The sequence below is a fragment of the Carassius gibelio genome, chromosome B5 (genome assembly GCF_023724105.1).
Source record: "Carassius gibelio isolate Cgi1373 ecotype wild population from Czech Republic chromosome B5, carGib1.2-hapl.c, whole genome shotgun sequence".
Taxonomy (NCBI): domain Eukaryota; kingdom Metazoa; phylum Chordata; class Actinopteri; order Cypriniformes; family Cyprinidae; genus Carassius; species Carassius gibelio.
The window spans coordinates 2,438,576-2,466,103 of NC_068400.1; the positions used below are offsets into that span (position 1 = coordinate 2,438,576).

The window sequence follows — 27,528 nt, forward strand, 5'->3', positions numbered from 1 at the left end:
TAAGCGCTAAATCAAAACGCTACACAAACCGTAAGGTGAAACCTAGCATGTTTGGTATCGTAGGACTCGGTAAGGTTTCAGGAGACTAATTTGATGAGTCTCGTGAAAATAAGTCGACCACACCCAAAGTTATAAGCGTTTAAATAAAGAAGATCACCACTAGGTGGCGCTGTTTCGAAACTTCTCACGCTCCTTCAGGACATTGTGCTGATGACCCATACCAAGTTTCGTAACAATCCTTTGATGCGTTGTTAAAATACAGCATTTTAGCACAAAATTCAAAATGGCCGACAGTCAAAATGGCCGAGATGGTAAAATTGGATATCAGTTGACTCGGCATGTTGCCCTGAATCTAACAAGACCAATGTTATGATTTTTGGACAAACTGTTCAGAAGTTATTAACATAAGTAGCAGTTTTTCATATATCCAGACCAGTAGGTGGTGCTGCGCCCAAACACAGCTTGTTGCCTCAGGTCATGCTTTTTATGACATGTACCAAGTTTGGTCTGAATAGGATAAGTCGTAGCCGAGATACAGCCTTACGACTGTTTTTGTAAGCACTACATAAAATTTGTTAGAGCGTTTATCGAAAACGGTTTGACGAATCAATTTGATTTGCATAACTTTTGGCCAACACTGCCTGAGGATGATATGGTTCCATTTTCGTGTGAATCGGACAAACCGTCTAGGACGAGTTCGAAAAAGTAGGTTTTTAAAAAATTCAAAATGGCGGCCATATTTCTATGAAGGAAAATGACTTTGTAGGGGTGCAATCGAATCGGCATGAGCTCAGAAATTAGAGGAAAAAAGAATTTCGTTGATTGGCCTTAGGGTTAATAAGTTATTAACAAAATTAAAGTGAAATTTTGGACAGTTGGTGGCGCTAGAGGGATTGACTTAGACACACCAAAATTGGTGTACTTAATGTTGGCACTGTCCTCTATCAGAATGTCAAACCATTACAACTTTCCCGCATTCGGTTCTATGGGCTGACATAGACTCCCAGTCGGAAGAATAATAATAATAAATATAGCTGCAAGCAGCAATTACGGGGCCAAGCACTCCAACGGCAAATGTAGGAGCTAAGCATGGCATGAAGCATCACACCAAATACATTAATGAGCAATAACAGTAATTTTGGAATTATTGTAATTGAAATGGCAAAAAAAAAATCATAATACCACCTCTAGTAGCATGATTACTTGGCTTATAAAGTTTGACCAATAGGTGGCACTGTTATGAAATCAATTTGGTGTACTCTGTTTGACTTTTCAATGACACACACAAAGTTTGGTGTTAATATGCCACAGCATTCCAGAGATGCAGCCTCAAGTGTCATTTTGTCATTGTGTTTCAACTTCGTCGCTTTGGTATGCGAAAACGGTTTTGTCTATCGACACAAAATCCATAACTTTGTGTCAACATAGTCTGAAGATCATCTGATTCGAATTTGGTGAAAATTGGACCTACGGTTCATGAGGAGTTTGAAAAAGTAGGTTTTCCACATAAATCAAAATGGTGGACCGGAACTTCAGTAAACACTGGCATATTTGGTATCTATGTTATCGGCATTAGCCAGGGAATATTTTGAGCCCAGTTTCGTTGCAATAGGCTAATGGACTAAAAAGTTATTAGCATTTTTAAAAGTGTAAATATTCATTGTTAATGAATGGTTTATTACTCTTGACCAATAGGTGGCGCTGTTACCAAATTTATGTGGCATTGTCAGTCTGAGGTGGTGATGACACATACAAAGTTTGGTGCAAATATGTCAAAGCGTTGCAGAGATACAGCCTCAAATGCATTTTGGCACCTCTCCAGCAAATTCGTTGATTCGTTAAATGACAACCGTTTCGTATATCGACACGAAATCCATAACTTTTTGCCAGCATGGTCTGACGATGATTCACGTCAAATTTGGTGAAAATCGGACTAACGGTCTAGGAGGAGTTCGAAAAAGTAGGTTTTCAACATTAAGCAAAATGGCGGACAGGAAGTAAAGCCAATTTTCACATTATTGGTATCAATACTCTCGGCATGACCCACAGAATATAGCGAGACCATTTTAATTTTAATAGACTAATTTATTCAAAAGTTATTAGCATTTATGTGATATTTCATTATAACTATTGGCCACAAGGTGGCGCTGCCACCAAACTTTTTGAGTACCTTCAGGGCATGGAGCCGAATATTTTTGTAATTATTTGCAAAACGATACGATGCTGCGTTCAAAAAATACAGCATTTTAAATCATAATTCAAAATGGCCGACGCCTAAAATGGCCGACACAGGAAAATTGGATATCATTTGACTCGACATGACTCACTGAATCTAAAGAGACCAGTTGTGTGATTTTTGGCCAAACCATTCAGAAGTTATAAGCCAAAATATGCATTTTTCATATCTCCTGACCACTAGGTGGCGCTGTGTCGAAACACTGCAGGTAGTCTCAGTTCATGCTTGTTATAACACACGCCAAGTTTGGTCTCAATATGACAAACCGTTGCCGGGATATAGCCTCACCTGCATGTTTGCGTGCTTTTCGTCAAATTTGTTTACGTGTCATTCGACAACAGTTGGACGAATCAACTTGAATTCCATAACTTTTTGCCAGCATGGTCTGAAGATGATCTGAGCCAATTTCCGTGGCAATCGGACTAACCGTCTAGGACGAGTTCGAAAAAGTAGGTTTTTCGAATAATTGAAAATAGCGAAAAAACTAAACCTTGAGATTTTTGAATTTTGGGGTTCATTCGACTTGGCATGAGCCAAGGATTCGGAGGAAAAAAGAATTTCCATTTTCTGGCTTACGGTTCAAAAGTTATTAGCATACAAACATTGAAAGTTTGGACAAGTGGTGGCGCTAGAGAGTAGGAGATAGAGACTTCAAATTTGCTATAGTTAATGTTGGGACTGTCCTCTATCAGTGTGCCAAATTATACAACTTTGCCGCAATCGGTTCTATGGGCTGCCATAGACTTGCGGCGGAAGAAGAAGAAGAAGAAGAAGAAATATAGCTGCAAGCAGCAATTACGGGGCCAAGCACTCCAACGGCAAATGTAGGAGCTAAGCATCGCATGAAGCATCACACCAAATTCATTAATGAGCAATAACAGCAATTTTGGAATTATTGTAATTGAAATGGCAAAAAAAAATCATAATACCACCTCTAGTAGCATGATTACTTGGCTTATCAAGCTTGACCAATAGGTGGCACTGTTATAAAATCAATTTGGTGTACTCTGTGTGACTTTTCAATGACACACACAAAGTTTGGTGTCAATATGCCAAAGCATTCCAGGGATACAGCCTCAAGTGTCATTTTCTCATTGTGCCTCAAATTCGTCGATGTGGTATGCGAAAACGGTTTTGTCTATCGACTCAAAAGCCATAACTTTGAGTCAGCATAGTCTGAAGATCATTTGATTCGAATTTGGTGAAAATCGGACCTACGGTTGATGAGGAGTTCGACAAAGTAGGTTTTCAACATAAATCAAAATGGCGGACCGGAAGTTCAGCTTACTATGGTATATTTGGTATCTATGTTATCGGCATAAACCAGGGAATATTTTGAGCCCAGTTCCATTCGAATGGACTAATGCAATAAAAAGTTATTAGCATTTTTAGAAGTGTAATTATTCATGGTTAATGAATGGTTTATTACTCTTGACCAATAGGTGGCGCTGTCACCAAATTTCTGTGGCATGGTCAGTGTGAGGTGGCGATGACACATACAAAATTTGGTGCAAATATGTCAAAGCGTTGCAGAGATACAGCCTAAAATGCATTTTGGCACCCTTCCAGCAAATTCGTTGATGCGCTAAATGAGAACTGTTTCGTATATCGACACGAAATCCATAACTTTTTGCCAGCATGGTCTGAAGATGATTCACGTCAAATTTGGTGAAAATTGGACTAACGGTCTAGGAGGAGTTCGAAAAAGTAGGTTTTCAACATTAAGCAAAATGGCGGACAGGAAGTATGGCCAATTTTCACATAATTGGTATCAATGCTCTCGGCATGACCCACAGAATATAGCGAGACAATTTTAATTTTAATAGACTAATTTATTCAAAAGTTATTAGCATTTATGTGATATTTCATTATAACTATTGGCCACAAGGTGGCGCTGCCACCAAACTTTTTGAGTACCTTCAGGGCATGGAGCCGAATATTTTTGTAATTATTTGCGAAACGATACGATGCTGCGTTCAAAAAATACAGCATTTTAAATCATAATTCAAAATGGCCGACGCCTAAAATGGCCGACACAGGAAAATTGGATATCATTTGACTCGACATGACTCACTGAATCTAAAGAGACCAGTTGTGTGATTTTTGGCCAAACCATTCAGTAGTTATAAGCCAAAATATGCATTTTTCATATCTCCTGACCACTAGGTGGCGCTGTGTCGAAACACTGCAGGTAGTCTCAGTTCATGCTTGTTATAACACACGCCAAGTTTGGTCTCAATATGACAAACCGTTGCCGGGATATAGCCTCACGTGCATGTTTGCGTGCTTTTCGTCAAATTTGTTTACATGTCATTTGACAACAGTTGGACGAATCAACTTGAATTCCATAACTTTTTGCCAGCATGGTCTGAAGATGATCTGAGCCAATTTTCGTGGCAATCGGACTAACCGTCTAGGACGAGTTCGAAAAAGTAGGTTTTTCGAATAATTGAAAATAGCGAAAAAACTAAACCTTGCGATTTTTGAATTTTGGGGTTCATTCGACTTGGCATGAGCCAAGGATTCAGAGGAAAAAAGAATTTCCATTTTCTGGCTTACGGTTCAAAAGTTATTAGCATACAAACATTAAAAGTTTGGACAAGTGGTGGCGCTAGAGAGTAGGAGATAGAGACTTCAAATTTGCTATAGTTAATGTTGGGACTGTCCTCTATCAGTGTGCCAAATTATACAACTTTCCCGCAATCGGTTCTATGGGCTGCCATAGACTTGCGGCGGAAGAAGAAGAATAATAAATATAGCTGCAAGCAGCAATCACGGGGCCAAGCATTCCAGCGGCAACATCAGGAGCTAAGCATATGTAGCATCAGACCAAATGCAACAATGAATAATGAAATTAATAATTGCATGATTGTAATTGAAATGGCTGAAAATCGTTAATAAAAGTTCCACAGCGAGGAGCTAAGCATGGCATGGAGCATCAGACCAAATGCAACGAGTAAGAAAAGCAATTATTGGAAGAGTGTAATTGAAACAGCCAGTAAAACTCCAGTAAAATGATGCATTATCATTTTTGGAAAATAGGTGGCGCTGTAATCAAATCGCTTTGTTGTGTTCTGTGGGAGGTGACAATGTTGTGGGCAATTTCTTTCAAAATACTTACAGACCTTTAGGGCAATGAGTCGAACATGCCCACCGAGTTTCGTTCCGATCGACTTCCATTAACCTTGTCAAATAGGTGCTTAAAGTTGTTTGGCCAATGGCGGCCATGTTTTTTAAGATAAGTGAAATTCCTCATAGAGCACTTGTGCCACATTGGGCCATATCAATTTTCAAGTTGATTGGATCAACGGTTGCTTAGTTATAGCCATTTGATTTTTTTTCATCCTGTAGCGCCACCAAGTGGCAGATATGGAAAAAAATAATAATTTGACTAAAGTTTTTGTTCATGCATATGAGTTCTGAGTTTGGTGAAGATATCTCATTTTGTTCCCGAGTTATAGCCTTTTTCGTAAAATTGGTCCACGAATTTGAATGTTTTGGGTCACCTGGTTTTTTCTTCAGTCTTGATCAAACCACTGCAATAATATTCTCTGGACTCTCTAGATCAATAATTTTCAAAAATATGTTGCATTTTGTCCTTTGGTTAGCTATAAGAGGTCATTTAGGAAAGGGCCGTGGCCACATGTAACCTAAAGCCTATAAAACTGAAACAAAAACTCAAAACTTTATGAAACTTGGTTATAACATGTGAAAGATGACCCACCAAGCATGCAAAGTTTCATTAAGATCAGAAAATAGCTGGTGCTATAACAGTTAAAATGGCCTAAAAAACAAAAGATTTCTGTTGTGAATGGCATTAAACTGCAAAAAAAAGGGGTAATATAATCACACATGCATTAGATCTGTATTTTTTCTAAACAATCATGCAAAATTTAACAGAGATTAGGTAAAAAAGAACACTGTAATATTTATAAAGCTTCAAAACCCAGTGTTGAATAAAAAAATGCAATTATAACCACTAGATGTCACCGGAAGACCACTAATGAGCTCACTAAAGACTAAAACATTACAGTGTATGGGCTTGTTGAGGGATTCATCTAGAAAAAATGTATATTACTATTATTTAATATTACTGTTCAAGCATTTCAGATCACATTGAGTCAAAGTTTACCAATTTATTCATACAGATATATCTAATGTTTATAATTATGCCAGATTATGATTGCAATGAAACCTGAAAAATGACATAGAAGCCCATAAAAACAGAAGACTTGCAATAGGTTTTATCACCCATCATTTATTTTAATTATCTATATATATAACAAAATGTGTGCATCTGTGTGTGGGCTTAAGCATGCTTATTGAGTATTAATATACTAGTTTAAACATTTCATGTTTGTGTGTGTCTGTAATTCTGTTCTATTCTTTTACTGTCAGCCATATCTAGGTTATTTAAAATCAGTGCAGTACTATTATCTAGACTGTGAAATTATACATAAATTGCGTATGCTTCTTTGGAATGAAATTAAGACAACATATAACAGTTATAAAGGTTAAAGAGACAGTGTTGTATGATAAATTGCATTTACGACCACTAGATGTCACTGGAAGACCACTAATGGGCTCACTAAAGACTAAAACATTACAGCTCATTGTCTCGATGATTGATTCATCTAGAAAAATATATATTACTATTATTTAATATTACTGTTCAAGCATTTAAGATCACATTGAGTGAAAGTTCAACAATTTATTCATACATGTATATCAAATGTTTACTATTATGTCAGAATATGAATGCAATGAAACCTGACATAGAAATGTAAGAAAAGAAGTCTTTCTGTGAGTTGTGTGTCACCTATAATCTATTTCAAATATCTACATACAACAAAATGTGTGGGCATGTACTTCTCTGTGTGTGTGTGTGTGTGTAATCATGCTTATTGATTATTCATATAATAGTTGAACCATTTCATTTCTGTGTGTGAGTGTCTGTGAGCCTATTCTCCATGTTAGACAATGGCACACACAAGTTTGGCTTAATTACAACAAAGCTTTGCAGAGATATAGCCTCAGACTCATTTTGTGAAGATGCCTGACATCTGAAGCAGCGCTGTACAAAAACGGTTTCGTCTATTGACACGAAATCCATAACTTTTTGTCAGCACGGTCTGAAGATGATCTGATTCAATTTTGGTGAAAATCAGACAAACGGTTGAGGATGAGTTTAAAAAAAAAGGTTTTCAACATGAATCAAAATGGCGGACAGGAAGTTTTGCTTAATATGACATAATTGGTATGTATGTTGTCGGCATGTCCCAAGGAACATTTTGAGACATGTTTCATGATAATAGGCTAATGCAATCAAAAGTTATTAGCATTATTGGAAATGTAATAATTAGCGGTTATTGATTGGTTTATTACTCTTGAACAATAGGTGGCGCTGTGACCAAAATGATGTGGCGTGGTCAATGTGATGTGACAATGTCACATATTAAGTTTTGTGTAAATATCTCCAACCTTTGCAGAGATACAGCCTCAGATGCAGTTTGGCATCTTTCCAGCAAATTCGTTGGTACGCTAATTGAAAACGGTTACGTGTATCGACACAAATTCCATAACTTTTTGCCAGCATGGTCTGAAGATGATCCAAATCAAATTTGGTGAAAATCTGAGCAACGGTCTAGGAGGAGTTCGAAAAAGTAGGTTTTCAACATGAATCAAAATGGCGGACAGGAAATTTTGCCAAAATTGACAAATGGGGTATCGGTGTTCTCGGCATGACCCAAGGAATCTGACAACATCAGTTTTGTTACAATAGGCTAATGTATGCAAAAGTTATTAGCATTTTTCAAAAAATCGTTATAACTATTGACCACAAGGTGGCGCTGCCCCCAATTTTTTTGTGTACATTCAGGGCATGGAGCCGGACATTTTTGTAATTCTTTGTGAAACGATACGGAACTTCATTCTTAAGATACAGCAATTTACAACTAAATTCAAAATGGCCGACGCCCAAAATGGCCGAATTGGGAAAATTCGGTATCATTCGACTCGGAATGATGCACTGAATCTAAAGACACCACTTTTGTGATTTTTGGCAAAACCGTTCAGAAGTTATGAGCAAAAACATGCATTTTTCATATCTCCTGACCACTAGGGGGCACAGCGCCGAAACACTGCAGGTAGTCCCAGGGAATGGTTGTTATAAGACCCACCAAGATTGGTCTCAATAGGCCAAACCGTTGCGGAGATATAGCCTCACGTTCACGTTTGCGTGCTTTTCAAAAAATTCGTTCATGAGCTATTCGGAAACGGTTTGAGAAATCAACTTGAATTCCATAACTTTTTGCCATCATGGTCTGAAGATTATCTGATTCAATTTTCGTGACAATCGGTGCAACGGCCTAGGACGAGTTCGAAAAAGTAGGTTTTACGAACAATTGACGATAGCGAAAAAACTAAACCTTGCGATTTTTGAATTTCGGTGTCCATTCGACTCGGCATGAGCCAAGGAATCACAAGAAAAAAGAATTTTCATTTTGTGGCTTACGGTTCAAGAGTTATTAGCATCAAGTTTTTGAAAGTTTAGACAATTGGTGGCGCTAGAGAGTTTGAGTTAGAGACTTCAAATTTGCTACGGTTAATGTTCAGACAGTCCTCTATTAGTGTGCCAAATTATACAACTTTCCCGCAATCGGTTCTATGGGCTACCATAGACTTGGGGTGGAAGAAGAAGAATAATAAATATAGCTGCAAGCAGCAATCACGGGGCCAAGCATTCCAGCGGCAACATCAGGAGCTAAGCAGACCAAATGCAACAATGAATAATGAAATTAATAATTGCATGATTGTAATTGAAATGGCTGAAAATCGTTAATAAAAGTTCCACAGCGAGGAGCTAAGCATGGCATGGAGCATCAGACCAAATGCAACGAGTAAGAAAAGCAATTATTGGAAGAGTGTAATTGAAACAGCCAGTAAAACTCCAGTAAAATGATGCATTATCATTTTTGGAAAATAGGTGGCGCTGTAATCAAATCGCTTTGTTGTGCTATGTGGGAGGTGACAATGTTGTGGGCAATTTCTTTCAAAATACTTACAGACCTTTAGGGCAATGAGTCGAACATGCCCACCGAGTTTCGTTCCGATCGACTTCCATTAACCTTGTCAAATAGGTGCTTAAAGTTGTTTGGCCAATGGCGGCCATGTTTTTTAAGATAAGTGAAATTCCTCATAGAGCACTTGTGCCACATTGGGCCATATCAATTTTCAAGTTGATTGGATCAACGGTTGCTTAGTTATAGCCATTTGATTTTTTTTCATCCTGTAGCGCCACCAAGTGGCAGATATGGAAAAAAAATAATAATTTGACTAAAGTTTTTGTTCATGCATATGAGTTCTGAGTTTGGTGAAGATATCTCATTTTGTTCCCGAGTTATAGCCTTTTTCGTAAAATTGGTCCACGAATTTGAATGTTTTGGGTCACCTGGTTTTTTGTTCAGTCTTGATCAAACCACTGCAATAATATTCTCTGGACTCTCTAGATCAATAATTTTCAAAAATATGTTGCATTTTGTCCTTTGGTTAGCTATAAGAGGTCATTTAGGAAAGGGCCGTGGCCACATGTAACCTAAAGCCTATAAAACTGAAACAAAAACTCAAAACTTTATGAAACTTGGTTATAACATGTGAAAGATGACCCACCAAGCATGCAAAGTTTCATTAAGATCAGAAAATAGCTGTTGCTATAACAGTTAAAATGGCCTAAAAAACAAAAGATTTCTGTTGTGAATAGCATTAAACTGCAAAAAAAGGGGTAATATAATCACACATGCATTAGATCTGTATTTTTTCTAAACAATCATGCAAAATTTAACAGAGATTAGGTAAAAAAGAACACTGTAATATTTATAAAGCTTCAAAACCCAGTGTTGAATAAAAAATTGCAATTATAACCACTAGATGTCACCGGAAGACCACTAATGAGCTCACTAAAGACTAAAACATTACAGTTTATGGGCTTGTTGAGGGATTCATCTAGAAAAAATGTATATTACTATTATTTAATATTACTGTTCAAGCATTTCAGATCACATTGAGTCAAAGTTTACCAATTTATTCATACAGATATATCTAATGTTTATAATTATGCCAGATTATGATTGCAATGAAACCTGGAAAAAGACATAGAAGCCCATAAAAACAGAAGACTTGCAATAGGTTTTATCACCCATCATTTATTTTAATTATCTATATATATAACAAAATGTGTGCATCTGTGTGTGGGTTTAAGCATGCTTATTGAGTATTAATATACTAGTTTAAACATTTCATGTTTGTGTGTGTCTGTAATTCTGTTCTATTCTTTTACTGTCAGCCATATCTAGGTTATTTAAAATCAGTGCAGTACTATTATCTAGACTGTGAAATTATACATAAATTGCGTATGCTTCTTTGGAATGAAATTAAGACAACATATAACAGTTATAAAGGTTAAAGAGACAGTCTTGTATGATAAATTGCATTTACGACCACTAGATGTCACTGGAAGACCACTAATGGGCTTTGCAGAGATATAGCCTCAGACTCATTTTGTGAAGATGCCTGACATCTGAAGCAGCGCTGTACAAAAACGGTTTCGTTTATTGATACGAAATCCATAACTTTTTGTCAGCACGGTCTGAAGATGATCTGATTCAATTTTGGTGAAAATCGGACAAACGGTTGAGGATGAGTTTAAAAAAAAAGGTTTTCAACATGAATCAAAATGGCGGACAGGAAGTTTTGCTTAATATGACATAATTGGTATGCATGTTGTCGGCATGTCCCAAGGAACATTTTGAGACATGTTTCATGATAATAGGCTAATGCAATTAAAAGTTATTAGCATTATTGGAAATGTAATAATTAGCGGTTATTGATTGGTTTATTACTCTTGACCAATAGGTGGCGCTGTGACCAAAATGATGTGGCGTGGTCAATGTGATGTGACAATGTCACATATTAAGTTTTGTGTAAATATCTCCAACCTTTGCAGAGATACAGCCTCAGATGCAGTTTGGCATCTTTCCAGCAAATTCGTTGGTACGCTAATTGAAAACGGTTACGTGTATCGACACAAATTCCATAACTTTTTGCCAGCATGGTCTGAAGATGATCCAAATCAAATTTGGTGAAAATCTGAGCAACGGTCTAGGAGGAGTTCGAAAAAGTAGGTTTTCAACATGAATCAAAATGGCGGACAGGAAATTTTGCCAAAATTGACAAATGGGGTATCGGTGTTCTCGGCATGACCCAAGGAATCTATCAACATCAGCTTTGTTACAATAGGCTAATGTATGCAAAAGTTATTAGCATTTTTCGAAAAAATCGTTATAACTATTGACCACAAGGTGGCGCTGCCCCCAATTTTTTTGTGTACATTCAGGGCATGGAGCCGGACATTTTTGTAATTATTTGCGAAACGATACGGAACTTCATTCTTAAGATACAGCAATTTACAACTAAATCCAAAATGGCCGACGCCCAAAATGGCCGAATTGGGAAAATTCTGTATCATTCGACTCGGAATGATGCACTGAATCTAAAGACACCACTTTTGTGATTTTTGGCAAAACCGTTCAGAAGTTATGAGCAAAAACATGCATTTTTCATATCTCCTGACCACTAGGGGGCACAGCGCCGAAACACTGCAGGTAGTCCCAGGGAATGGTTGTTATAAGACCCACCAAGATTGGTCTCAATAGGCCAAACCGTTGCGGAGATATAGCCTCACGTTCACGTTTGCGTGCTTTTCGAAGAATTCGTTCATGAGCTATTCGGAAACGGTTTGAGAAATCAACTTGAATTCCATAACTTTTTGCCAGCATGGTCTGAAGATTATCTGATTCAATTTTCGTGACAATCGGTGAAACGGCCTAGGACGAGTTCGAAAAAGTAGGTTTTACGAACAATTGACGATAGCGAAAAAACTAAGCCTTGCGATTTTTGAATTTCGGTGTCCATTCGACTCGGCATGAGCCAAGGAATCACAGGAAAAAAGAATTTTCATTTTGTGGCTTACGGTTCAAGAGTTATTAGCATCAAGTTTTTGAAAGTTTAGACAATTGGTGGCGCTAGAGAGTTTGAGTTAGAGACTTCAAATTTGCTACGGTTAATGTTCAGACAGTCCTCTATTAGTGTGCCAAATTATACAACTTTCCCGCAATCGGTTCTATGGGCTACCATAGACTTGGGGTGGAAGAAGAAGAATAATAATAATAATAATAACGCCAACGAACACAATAGGTGCCTTCGCACCTTCGGTGCTTGGCCCCTAAATATAGCTGCAAGCAGCAATTACGGGGCCAAGCACTCCAACGGCAAATGTAGGAGCTAAGAATGGCATGAAGCATCACACCAAATACATTAATGAGCAATAACAGTAATTTTGGAATTATTGTAATTGAAATGGCAAAAAAAAAATCATAATACCACCTCTAGTAGCATGATTACTTGGCTTATAAAGTTTGACCAATAGGTGGCACTGTTATGAAATCAATTTGGTGTACTCTGTTTGACTTTTCAATGACACACACAAAGTTTGGTGTTAATATGCCACAGCATTCCAGAGATGCAGCCTCAAGTGTCATTTTGTCATTGTGTTTCAACTTCGTCGCTTTGGTATGCGAAAACGGTTTTGTCTATCGACACAAAATCCATAACTTTGTGTCAACATAGTCTGAAGATCATCTGATTCGAATTTGGTGAAAATTGGACATACGGTTCATGAGGAGTTCGAAAAAGTAGGTTTTCCACATAAATCAAAATGGTGGACCGGAACTTCAGTAAACACTGGCATATTTGGTATCTATGTTATCGGCATAAGCCAGGGAATATTTTGAGCCCAGTTTCGTTGCAATAGGCTAATGGACTAAAAAGTTATTAGCATTTTAAAAAGTGTAATTACTCATGGTTAATGAATGGTTTATTACTCTTGACCAATAGGTGGCGCTGTTACCAAATTTATGTGGCATGGTCAGTGTGAGGTGGCGATGACACATACAAAGTTTGGTGCAAATATGTCAAAGTGTTGCAGAGATACAGCCTCAAATGCATTTTGGCACCCTTCCAGCAAATTCGTTGATGCGCTAAATGAGAACCGTTACGTATATCGACACAAAATCCATAACTTTTTGCCAGCATGGTCTGAAGATGATTCACGTCAAATTTGGTGAAAATTGGGCTAACGGTCTAGGAGGAGTTCGAAAAAGTAGGTTTTCAACATTAAGCAAAATGGCGGACAGGAAGTAAGGCCAATTTTCACATTATTGGTATCAATACTCTCGGCATGACCCACAGAATATAGCGAGACCATTTTAATTTTAATAGACTAATTTATTCAAAAGTTATTAGCGTTTATGTGATATTTCATTATAACTATTGGCCACAAGGTGGCGCTGCCACCAAACTTTTTGAGTACCTTCAGGGCATGGAGCCGAATATTTTTGTAATTATTTGCGAAACGATACGATGCTGCGTTCAAAAAATACAGCATTTTGAAACATAATTCAAAATGGCCGACGCCTAAAATGGCCGACACAGGAAAATTGGATATCATTCGACTCGACATGACTCACTGAATCTAAAGAGACCAGTTGTGTGATTTTTGGCCAAACCATTCAGTAGTTATAAGCCAAAATATGCATTTTTCATATCTCCTGACCACTAGGTGGCGCTGTGTCGAAACACAGAAGGTAGTCTCAGTTCATGCTTGTTATAACACACGCCAAGTTTGGTCTCAATATGACAAACCGTTGCCGGGATATAGCCTCACGTGCATGTTTGCGTGCTTTTCGTCAAATTTGTTTACGTGTCATTCGACAACAGTTGGACGAATCAACTTGAATTCCATAACTTTTTGCCAGCATGGTCTGAAGATGATCTGAGCCAATTTTCGTGGCAATCGGACTAACCGTCTAGGACGAGTTCGAAAAAGTAGGTTTTTCGAATAATTGAAAATAGCGAAAAAACTAAACCTTGCGATTTTTGAATTTTAGGGTTCATTCGACTTGGCCTGAGCCAAGGATTCAGAGGAAAAAAGAATTTCCATTTTCTGGCTTACGGTTCAAAAGTTATTAGCATACAAACATTGAAAGTTTGGACAAGTGGTGGCGCTAGAGAGTAGGAGTTAGAGGCTTCAAATTTGCTATAGTTAATGATGGGACTGTCCTCTATCAGTGTGCCAAATTATACAACTTTCCCGCAAACGGTTCTATGGGCTGCCATAGACTTGCGGCGGAAGAAGAAGAAGAATAAATATAGCTGCAAGCAGCAATCACGGGGCCAAGCATTCCAGCGGCAACATCAGGAGCTAAGCATATGTAGCATCAGACCAAATGCAACAATGAATAATGAAATTAATAATTGCATGATTGTAATTGAAATGGCTGAAAATCGTTAATAAAAGTTCCACAGCGAGGAGCTAAGCATGGCATGGAGCATCAGACCAAATGCAACGAGTAAGAAAAGCAATTATTGGAAGAGTGTAATTGAAACAGCCAGTAAAACTCCAGTAAAATGATGCATTATCATTTTTGGAAAATAGGTGGCGCTGTAATCAAATCGCTTTGTTGTGTTCTGTGGGAGGTGACAATGTTGTGGTCAATTTCTTTCAAAATACTTACAGACCTTTAGGGCAATGAGTCGAACATGCCCACCGAGTTTCATTCCGATCGACTTCCATTAACCTTGTCAAATAGGTGCTTAAAGTTGTTTGGCCAATGGCGGCCATGTTTTTTAAGATAAGTGAAATTCCTCATAGACACTTATGCCACATTGGGCCATACCAATTTTCAAGTTGATTGGATCAGCGGTTGCTTAGTAATAGCCATTTTAGTTTTTTTTTTCATCCTGTAGCGCCACCAAGTGGCAGATATGGAAAAAAATATAATTTGTCTAAAGTTTTTGTTCATGCATATGAGTTCTGAGTTTGGTGAAGATATCTCATTTTGTTCCCGAGTTATAGCCTTTTTCATAAAATTGGTCCACGAATTTGAATGTTTTGGGTCACCTGGTTTTTTGTTCAGTCTTGATCAAACCACTGCAGTAATATTCTCAGGACTCTCTAGATCAATAACTTTGAAAAAATATGTTGTATTTTGTCCTTTGGTTAGATAACATTTAAACAGGCCTGAAAAACAAAAGATTTCTGTTGTGAATGGCATTAAACTGCAAAAAAAAAAAAAGGGGTAATATAATCACACATGCATTAGATCTGTATTTTTTCTAAACAATCATGCAAAATTTAACAGAGATTAGGTAAAAAAGAACACTGTAATATTTATAAAGCTTCAAAACCCAGTGTTGAATAAAAAATTGCAATTATAACCACTAGATGTCACCGGAAGACCACTAATGAGCTCACTAAAGACTAAAACATTACAGTTTATGGGCTTGTTGAGGGATTCATCTAGAAAAAATGTATATCACTATTATTTAATATTACTGTTCAAGCATTTCAGATCACATTGAGTCAAAGTTTACCAATTTATTCATACAGATATATCTAATGTTTATAATTATGCCAGATTATGATTGCAATGAAACCTGAAAAATGACATAGAAGCCCATAAAAACAGAAGACTTGCAATAGGTTTTATCACCCATCATTTATTTTAATTATCTATATATATAACTAAATGTGTGCATCTGTGTGTGGGTTTAAGCATGCTTATTGAGTATTAATATACTAGTTTAAACATTTCATGTTTGTGTGTGTCTGTAATTCTGTTCTATTCTTTTACTGTCAGCCATATCTAGGTTATTTAAAATCAGTGCAGTACTATTATCTAGACTGTGAAATTATACATAAATTGCATATGCTTCTTTGGAATGAAATTAAGACAACATATAACAGTTATAAAGGTTAGAGAGACAGTCTTGTATGATAAATTGCATTTACGACCACTAGATGTCACTGGAAGACCACTAATGGGCTTTGCAGAGATATAGCCTCAGACTCATTTTGTGAAGATGCCTGACATCTGAAGCAGCGCTGTACAAAAACGGTTTCGTCTATTGACACGAAATCCATAACTTTTTGTCAGCACGGTCTGAAGATGATCTGATTCAATTTTGGTGAAAATCGGACAAACGGTTGAGGATGAGTTTAAAAAAAAAGGTTTTCAACATGAATCAAAATGGCGGACAGGAAGTTTTGCTTAATATGACATAATTGGTATGCATGTTGTCGGCATGTCCCAAGGAACATTTTGAGACATGTTTCATGATAATAGGCTAATGCAATCAAAAGTTATTAGCATTATTGGAAATGTAATAATTAGCGGTTATTGATTGGTTTATTACTCTTGACCAATAGGTGGCGCTGTGACCAAAATGATGTGGCGTGGTCAATGTGATGTGACAATGTCACATATTAAGTTTTGTGTAAATATCTCCAACCTTTGCAGAGATACAGCCTCAGATGCAGTTTGACATCTTTCCAGCAAATTCGTTGGTACGCTAATTGAAAACGGTTACGTGTATCGACACAAATTCCATAACTTTTTGCCAGCATGGTCTGAAGATGATCCAAATCAAATTTGGTGAAAATCTGAGCAACGGTCTAGGAGGAGTTCGAAAAAGTAGGTTTTCAACATGAATCAAAATGGCGGACAGGAAATTTTGCCAAAATTGACAAATGGGGTATCGGTGTTCTCGGCATGACCCAAGGAATCTATCAACATCAGCTTTGTTACAATAGGCTAATGTATGCAAAAGTTATTAGCATTTTTCGAAAAAATCGTTATAACTATTGACCACAAGGTGGCGCTGCCCCCAATTTTTTTGTGTACATTCAGGGCATGGAGCCGGACATTTTTGTAATTATTTGCGAAACGATTCGGAACTTCATTCTTAAGATACAGCAATTTACAACTAAATCCAAAATGGCCGACGCCCAAAATGGCCGAATTGGGAAAATTCGGTATCATTCGACTCGGAATGATGCACTGAATCTAAAGACACCACTTTTGTGATTTTTGGCAAAACCGTTCAGAAGTTATGAGCAAAAACATGCATTTTTCATATCTCCTGACCACTAGGGGGCACAGCGCCGAAACACTGCAGGTAGTCCCAGGGAATGGTTGTTATAAGACCCACCAAGATTGGTCTCAATAGGCCAAACCGTTGCGGAGATATAGCCTCACGTTCACGTTTGCGTGCTTTTCGAAGAATTCGTTCATGAGCTATTCGGAAACCGTTTGAGAAATCAACTTGAATTCCATAACTTTTTGCCAGCATCGTCTGAAGATTATCTGATTCAATTTTCGTGACAATCGGTGCAACGGCCTAGGACGAGTTCGGAAAAGTAGGTTTTACGAACAATTGACGATAGCGAAAAAACTAAGCCTTGCGATTTTTGAATTTCGGTGTCCATTCGACTCGGCATGAGCCAAGGAATCACAGGAAAAAAGAATTTTCATTTTGTGGCTTACGGTTCAAGAGTTATTAGCATCAAGTTTTTGAAAGTTTAGACAATTGGTGGCGCTAGAGAGTTTGAGTTAGAGACTTCAAATTTGCTACGGTTAATGTTCAGACAGTCCTCTATTAGTGTGCCAAATTATACAACTTTCCCGCAATCGGTTCAATGGGCTACCATAGACTTGGGGTGGAAGAAGAAGAATAATAATAATAATAATAATAACGCCAACGAACACAATAGGTGCCTTCGCACCTTCGGTGCTTGGCCCCTAATAATAATAACGCCAACGAAAACAATAGGTGCCTACGCACCTTCGGTGCTTGGCCCCTAAATATAGCTGCAAGCAGCAATCACGGGGCCAAGCATTCCAGCGGCAACATCAGGAGCTAAGCATATGTAGCATCAGACCAAATGCAATAATGAATAATGAAATTAATAATTGCATGATTGTAACTGAAATGGCTGAAAATCGTTAATAAAAGTTCCACAGCGAGGAGCTAAGCATGGCATGGAGCATCAGACCAAATGCAACGAGTAAGAAAAGCAATTATTGGAAGAGTGTAATTGAAACAGCCAGTAAAACTCCAGTAAAATGATGCATTATCATTTTTGGAAAATAGGTGGCGCTGTAATCAAATCGCTTTGTTGTGTTCTGTGGGAGGTGACAATGTTGTGGGCAATTTCTTTCAAAATACTTACAGACCTTTAGGGCAATGAGTCGAACATGCCCACCGAGTTTCGTTCCGATCGACTTCCATTAACCTTGTCAAATAGGTGCTTAAAGTTGTTTGGCCAATGGCGGCCATGTTTTTTAAGATAAGTGAAATTCCTCATTGAGCACTTGTGCCACATTGGGCCATATCAATTTTCAAGTTGATTGGATCGACGGTTGCTTAGTTATAGCCATTTGATTTTCTTTCATCCTGTAGCGCCACCAAGTGGCAGATATGGAAAAAAAATAATAATTTGACTAAAGTTTTTGTTCATGCATATGAGTTCTGAGTTTGGTGAAGATATCTCATTTTGTTCCCGAGTTATAGCCTTTTTCGTAAAATTGGTCCACGAATTTGAATGTTTTGGGTCACCTGGTTTTTTGTTCAGTCTTGATCAAACCACTGCAATAATATTCTCTGGACTCTCTAGATCAATAACTTTCAAAAATATGTTGCATTTTGTCCTTTGGTTAGCTATAAGAGGTCATTTAGGAAAGGGCCGTGGCCACATGTAACCTAAAGCCTATAAAACTGAAACAAAAACTCAAAACTTTATGAAACTTGGTTATAACATGTGAAAGATGACCCACCAAGCATGCAAAGTTTCATTAAGATCAAAAATAGCTGGTGCTATAACAGTTAAACAGGCCTAAAAAACAAAAGATTTCTGTTGTGAATGGCATTAAACTGCACAAAAAAGGGGTAATATAATCACACATGCATTAGATCTGTATTTTTTCTAAACAATCATGCAAAATTTAACAGAGATTAGGTAAAAAAGAACACTGTAATATTTATAAAGCTTCAAAACCCAGTGTTAAATAAGAAATTGCAATTATAACCACTAGATGTCACCGGAAGACCACTAATGAGCTCACTAAAGACTAAAACATTACAGTTTATGGGCTTGTTGAGGGATTCATCTAGAAAAAATTTATATTACTATAATTTAATATTACTGTTCAAGCATTTCAGATCACATTGAGTCAAAGTTTACCAATTTATTCATACAGATATATCTAATGTTTATAATTATGCCAGATTATGATTGCAATGAAACCTGAAAAATGACATAGAAGCCCATAAAAAAAGAAGACTTGCAATAGGTTTTATCACCCATCATTTATTTTAATTATCTATATATATAACAAAATGTGTGCATCTGTGTGTGGGTTTAAGCATGCTTATTGAGTATTAATATAGTAGTTTAAACATTTCATGTTTGTGTGTGTCTGTAATTCTGTTCTATTCTTTTACTGTCAGCCATATCTAGGTTATTTAAAATCAGTACAGTACTATTATCTAGACTGTGAAATTATACATAAATTGCGTATGCTTCTTTGGAATGAAATTAAGACAACATATAACAGTTATAAAGGTTAAAGAGACAGTGTTGTATGATAAATTGCATTTACGACCACTAGATGTCACTGGAAGACCACTAATGGGCTCACTAAAGACTAAAACATTACAGTTCATTGTCTCGATGATTGATTAATCTAGAAAAATATATATTACTATTATTTAATATTACTGTTCAAGCATTTAAGATCACATTGAGTGAAAGTTCAACAATTTATTCATACATGTATATCAAATGTTTACTATTATGTCAGAATATGAATGCAATGAAACCTGACATAGAAATGTAAGAAAAGAAGTCTTTCTGTGAGTTGTGTGTCACCTATAATTTATTTCAAATATCTACATACAACAAAATGTGTGGGCATGTACTTCTCTCTCTCTGTGTGTGTGTGTGTGTGTGTATATGCAGAGATAGAGCCTCAGACTCATTTTGTGAAGATGCCTGACATCTGAAGCAGCGCTGTACAAAAACGGTTTCGTCTATTGACACGAAATCCATAACTTTTTGTCAGCACGGTCTGAAGATGATCTGATTCAATTTTGGTGAAAATCAGACAAACGGTTGAGGATGAGTTTAAAAAAAAAGGTTTTCAACATGAATCAAAATGGCGGACAGGAAGTTTTGCTTAATATGACATAATTGGTATGTATGTTGTCGGCATGTCCCAAGGAACATTTTGAGACATGTTTCATGATAATAGGCTAATGCAATCAAAAGTTATTAGCATTATTGGAAATGTAATAATTAGCGGTTATTGATTGGTTTATTACTCTTGACCAATAGGTGGCGCTGTGACCAAAATGATGTGGCGTGGTCAATGTGATGTGACAATGTCACATATTAAGTTTTGTGTAAATATCTCCAACCTTTGCAGAGATACAGCCTCAGATGCAGTTTGGCATCTTTCCAGCAAATTCGTTGGTACGCTAATTGAAAACGGTTACGTGTATTGACACAAATTCCATAACTTTTTGCCAGCATGGTCTGAAGATGATCCAAATCAAATTTGGTGAAAATCTGAGCAACGGTCTAGGAGGAGTTCGAAAAAGTAGGTTTTCAACATGAATCAAAATGGCGGACAGGAAATTTTGCCAAAATTGACAAATGGGGTATCGGTGTTCTCGGCATGACCCAAGGAATCTATCAACATCAGCTTTGTTACAATAGGCTAATGTATGCAAAAGTTATTAGCATTTTTCGAAAAAATCGTTATAACTATTCACCACAAGGTGGCGCTGCCCCCAATTTTTTTGTGTACATTCAGGGCATGGAGCCGGACATTTTTGTAATTATTTGCGAAACGATACGGAACTTCATTCTTAAGATACAGCAATTTACAACTAAATCCAAAATGGCCGACGCCCAAAATGGCCGAATTGGGAAAATTCGGTATCATTCGACTCGAAATGATGCACTGAATCTAAAGACACCACTTTTGTGATTTTTGGCAAAACCGTTCAGAAGTTATGAGCAAAAACATGCATTTTTCATATCTCCTGACCACTAGGGGGCACAGCGCCGAAACACTGCAGGTAGTCCCAGGGAATGGTTGTTATAAGACCCACCAAGATTGGTCTCAATAGGCCAAACCGTTGCGGAGATATAGCCTCACGTTCACGTTTGCGTGCTTTTCGAAGAATTCGTTCATGAGCTATTCGGAAACGGTTTGAGAAATCAACTTGAATTCCATAACTTTTTGCCAGCATGGTCTGAAGATTATCTGATTCAATTTTCGTGACAATCGGTGCAACGGCCTAGGACGAGTTCGAAAAAGTAGGTTTTACGAACAATTGACGATAGCGAAAAAACTAAGCCTTGCGATTTTTGAATTTCGGTGTCCATTCGACTCGGCATGAGCCAAGGAATCACAGGAAAAAAGAATTTTCATTTTGTGGCTTACGGTTCAAGAGTTATTAGCATCAAGTTTTTGAAAGTTTAGACAATTGGTGGCGCTAGAGAGTTTGAGTTAGAGACTTCAAATTTGCTACGGTTAATGTTCAGACAGTCCTCTATTAGTGTGCCAAATTATACAACTTTCCCGCAATCGGTTCTATGGGCTACCATAGACTTGGGGTGGAAGAATAAGAATAATAATAATAAATATAGCTGCAAGCAGCAATCACGGGGCCAAGCATTCCAGCGGCAACATCAGGAGCTAAGCATATGTAGCATCAGACCAAATGCAACAATGAATAATGAAATTAATAATTGCATGATTGTAATTGAAATGGCTGAAAATCGTTAATAAAAGTTCCACAGCGAGGAGCTAAGCATGGCATGGAGCATCAGACCAAATGCAACGAGTAAGAAAAGCAATTATTGGAAGAGTGTAATTGAAACAGCCAGTAAAACTCCAGTAAAATGATGCATTATCATTTTTGGAAAATAGGTGGCGCTGTAATCAAATCGCTTTGTTGTGTTCTGTGGGAGGTGACAATGTTGTGGGCAATTTCTTTCAAAATACTTACAGACCTTTAGGGCAATGAGTCGAACATGCCCACCAAGTTTCGTTCCGATCGACTTCCATTAACCTTGTCAAATAGGTGCTTAAAGTTGTTTGGCCAATGGCGGCCATGTTTTTTAAGATAAGTGAAATTCCTCATAGAGCACTTGTGCCACATTGGGCCATATCAATTTTCAAGTTGATTGGATCAACGGTTGCTTAGTTATAGCCATTTGATTTTTTTTCATCCTGTAGCGCCACCAAGTGGCAGATATGGAAAAAAAATAATAATTTGACTAAAGTTTTTGTTCATGCATATGAGTTCTGAGTTTGGTGAAGATATCTCATTTTGTTCCCGAGTTATAGCCTTTTTTGTAAAATTGGTCCACGAATTTGAATGTTTTGGGTCACCTGGTTTTTTGTTCAGTCTTGATCAAACCACTGCAATAATATTCTCTGGACTCTCTAGATCAATAATTTTCAAAAATATGTTGCATTTTGTCCTTTGGTTAGTTATAAGAGGTCATTTAGGAAAGGGCCGTGGCCACATGTAACCTAAAGCCTATAAAACTGAAACAAAAACTCTAAACTTTATGAAACTTGGTTATAACATGTGAAAGATGACCCACCAAGCATGCAAAGTTTCATTAAGATCAGAAAATAGCTGGTGCTATAACAGTTAAAATGGCCTAAAAAACAAAAGATTTCTGTTGTGAATGGCATTAAACTGCAAAAAAAAAGGGGTAATATAATCACACATGCATTAGATCTGTATTTTTTCTAAACAATCATGCAAAATTTTACAGAGATTAGGTAAAAAAGAACACTGTAATATTTATAAAGCTTCAAAACCCAGTGTTGAATAAAAAATTGCAATTATAACCACTAGATGTCACCAGAAGACCACTAATGAGCTCACTAAAGACTAAAACATTACAGTTTATGGGCTTGTTGAGGGATTCATCTGGAAAAAATGTATATTACTATTATTTAATATTACTGTTCAAGCATTTCAGATCACATTGAGTCAAAGTTTACCAATTTATTCATACAGATATATCTAATGTTTATAATTATGCCAGATTATGATTGCAATGAAACCTGAAAAATGACATAGAAGCCCATAAAAACAGAAGACTTGCAATAGGTTTTATCACCCATCATTTATTTTAATTATCTATATATATAACAAAATGTGTGCATCTGTGTGTGGGTTTAAGCATGCTTATTGAGTATTAATATACTAGTTTAAACATTTCATGTTTGTGTGTGACTGTAATTCTGTTCTATTCTTTTACTGTCCGCCATATCTAGGTTATTTAAAATCAGTGCAGTACTATTATCTAGACTGTGAAATTATACATAAATTGCGTATGCTTCTTTGGAATGAAATTAAGACAACATATAACAGTTATAAAGGTTAAAGAGACAGTGTTGTATGATAAATTGCATTTACGACCACTAGATGTCACTGGAAGACCACTAATGGGCTCACTAAAGACTAAAACATTACAGTTCATTGTCTCGATGATTGATTCATCTAGAAAAATATATATTACTATTATTTAATATTACTGTTCAAGCATTTAAGATCACATTGAGTGAAAGTTCAACAATTTATTCATACATGTATATCAAATGTTTACTATTATGTCAGAATATGAATGCAATGAAACCTGACATAGAAATGTAAGAAAAGAAGTCTTTCTGTGAGTTGTGTGTCACCTATAATTTATTTCAAATATCTACATACAACAAAATGTGTGGGCATGTACTTCTCTCTCTGTGTGTGTGTGTGTGTGTGTAATCATGCTTATTGATTATTCATATAATAGTTGAACCATTTCATTTCTGTGTGTGAGTGTATGTGAGCCTATTCTCCATGTTAGACAATGGCACACACAAGTTTGGCTTAATTACAACAAAGCTTTGCAGAGATATAGCCTCAGACTCATTTTGTGAAGATGCCTGACATCTGAAGCAGCGCTGTACAAAAACGGTTTCGTCTATTGACACGAAATCCATAACTTTTTGTCAGCACGGTCTGAAGATGATCTGATTCAATTTTGGTGAAAATCAGACAAACGGTTGAGGATGAGTTTAAAAAAAAAGGTTTTCAACATGAATCAAAATGGCGGACAGGAAGTTTTGCATAATATGACATAATTGGTATGTATGTTGTCGGCATGTCCCAAGGAACATTTTGAGACATGTTTCATGATAATAGGCTAATGCAATCAAAAGTTATTAGCATTATTGGAAATGTAATAATTAGCGGTTATTGATTGGTTTATTACTCTTGACCAATAGGTGGCGCTGTGACCAAAATGATGTGGCGTGGTCAATGTGATGTGACAATGTCACATATTAAGTTTTGTGTAAATATCTCCAACCTTTGCAGAGATACAGCCTCAGATGCAGTTTGACATCTTTCCAGCAAATTCGTTGGTACGCTAATTGAAAACGGTTACGTGTATCGACACAAGTTCCATAACTTTTTGCCAGCATGGTCTGAAGATGATCCAAATCAAATTTGGTGAAAATCTGAGCAACGGTCTAGGAGGAGTTCGAAAAAGTAGGTTTTCAACATGAATCAAAATGGCGGACAGGAAATTTTGCCAAAATTGACAAATGGGATATCGTTGTTCTCGGCATGACCCAAGGAATCTATCAACATCAGTTTTTTTACAATAGGCTAATGTATGCAAAAGTTATTAGCATTTTTCGAAAAATCGTTATAACTATTGACCACAAGGTGGCGCTGCCCCCAAATTTTTTGTGTACATTCAGGGCATGGAGCCGGACATTTTTGTAATTATTTGCGAAACGATACGGAACTTCATTCTTAAGATACAGCAATTTACAACTAAATTCAAAATGGCCGACGCCCAAAATGGCCGAATTGGGAAAATTCGGTATCATTCGACTCGGAATGATGCACTGAATCTAAAGACACCACTTTTGTGATTTTTGGCAAAACCGTTCAGAAGTTATGAGCAAAAACATGCATTTTTCATATCTCCTGACCACTAGGGGGCACAGCGCCGAAACACTGCAGGTAGTCCCAGGGAATGGTTGTTATAAGACCCACCAAGATTGGTCTCAATAGGCCAAACCGTTGCGGAGATATAGCCTCACGTTCACGTTTGCGTGCTTTTCGAAGAATTCGTTCATGAGCTATTCGGAAACGGTTTGAGAAATCAACTTGAATTCCATAACTTTTTGCCAGCATGGTCTGAAGATTATCTGATTAAATTTTCGTGACAATCGGTGCAACGGCCTAGGACGAGTTCAAAAAAGTAGGTTTTACGAACAATTGACGATAGCGAAAAAACTAAGCCTTGCGATTTTTGAATTTCGGTGTCCATTCGACTCGGCATGAGCCAAGGAATCACAGGAAAAAAGAATTTTCATTTTGTGGCTTACGGTTCAAGAGTTATTAGCATCAAGTTTTTGAAAGTTTAGACAATTGGTGGCGCTAGAGAGTTTGAGTTAGAGACTTCAAATTTGCTACGGTTAATGTTCAGACAGTCCTCTATTAGTGTGCCAAATTATACAACTTTCCCGCAATCGGTTCTATGGGCTACCATAGACTTGGGGTGGAAGAAGAAGAATAATAAATATAGCTGCAAGCAGCAATTACGGGGCCAAGCACTCCAACGGCAAATGTAGGAGCTAAGCATGGCATGGAGCATCACACCAAATGCATTAATGAGCAATAACAGCAATTTTAGGATTATTGTAATTGAAATGGCTAAAAAATTCATAAATACAACCTCTAGTAGCATGATTTACTGGCTTATCAAAATTGACCAATAGGTGGTGCTGTTATCAAGTCAATTTGGTGTACTCTGTGTGACTTTTCAATGACACAAACAAAGTTTGATGTCAATATGCCAAAGCATTGCAGAGATACAGCCTCAAGTGTCATTTTGTCATTGTGCCTCAAGTTCGTCGCTGTGGTATGCAAAAACGGTTTTGTCTATCGACACAAAATTCATAACTTTTTGTCAGCACAGTCTGAAGATCATCTGATTAAATTTTGGTGAAAATTGGACTAACGGCTGATGAGGAGTTCAAAAAGTAGGTTTTCAACATAAACCAAAATGGCGGACCGGAAGTTCAGCTTAATCTGGCATATTTGGTATCTATGTTTTCGGCATAAACCAGGGAATATTTTGAGACCAGTTTCGTTGCAATAGGCTAATGCATTAAAAAGTTATTAGCATTTTTATAAGTGTAATTATTCATGGGTAATGAATGGTTTATTATTCTTGACCAATAGGTGGCGCTGTTACCAAATTTATGTGGCATGGTCAGTGTGAGGTAGCGATGACACGTACAAAGTTTGGTGTAAATATGTCAAAGCGTTGCAGAGATACAGCCTCAAATGCATTTTGGCACCCTTCCAACAAATTCGTTGATGCGCTTAATGAGAACCGTTTCATATATCGACACGAAATCCATAACTTTTTGCCAGCCTGGTCTGAAGATGATACACGTCAAATTTGGTGAAAATCGGACTAACGGTCTAGGAGGAGTTCGAAAAAGTAGGTTTTCAACATTAATCAAAATGGCGGACAGGAAGTATGGCCAATATTCGCATAATTGGTATCAATGCTCTCGGCTTTACCCACAGAATATAGGGAGGCCATTTTAATTTTAATAGTCTAATTTATTCAAAAGTTATTAGCGTTTATGTGATATTTCATTATAACTATTGGCCACAAGGTGGCGCTGCCACCAAACTTTTTGAGTATCTTCAGGGCATGGAGCCGAATATTTTTGTAATTATTTGCGAAACGATACGATGCTGCGTTCAAAAAATACAGCATTTTGAAACATAATTCAAAATGGCCGACGCCTAAAATGGCCGACACAGGAAAATTGGATATCATTCGACTCGACATGACTCACTGAATCTAAAGAGACCAGTTGTGTGATTTTTGGCCAAACCATTCAGTAGTTATAAGCCAAAATATGCATTTTTCATATCTCCTGACCACTAGGTGGCGCTGTGTCGAAACACAGCAGGTAGTCTCAGTTCATGCTTTTTATAACACACGCCAAGTTTGGTCTCAATATGACAAACCGTTGCCGGGATATAGCCTCACGTGCATGTTTGCGTGCTTTTCGTCAAATTTGTTTACGTGTCATTCGACAACAGTTGGACGAATCAACTTGAATTCCATAACTTTTTGCCAGCATGGTCTGAAGATGATCTGAGCCAATTTTCGTGGCAATCGGACTAACCGTCTAGGACGAGTTCGAAAAAGTAGGTTTTTCGAATAATTGAAAATAGCGAAAAAACTAAACCTTGCGATTTTTGAATTTTAGGGTTCA

At 37.2% G+C, this 27,528-nt stretch overlaps 1 long non-coding RNA gene across 1 annotated transcript; it reads left to right on the forward strand.

Annotated features, from left to right (window-relative positions):
• Window positions 1-978: 978 nt before the first annotated feature.
• LOC127958278 (uncharacterized) lies at window positions 979-27,220 on the forward strand. Its single transcript, XR_008154004.1, has 3 exons — window positions 979-1,497; window positions 12,989-13,186; window positions 26,471-27,220. It is a non-coding gene; the product is annotated as an uncharacterized LOC127958278 (long non-coding RNA).
• The last annotated feature ends 308 nt before the right edge of the window (window positions 27,221-27,528 follow it).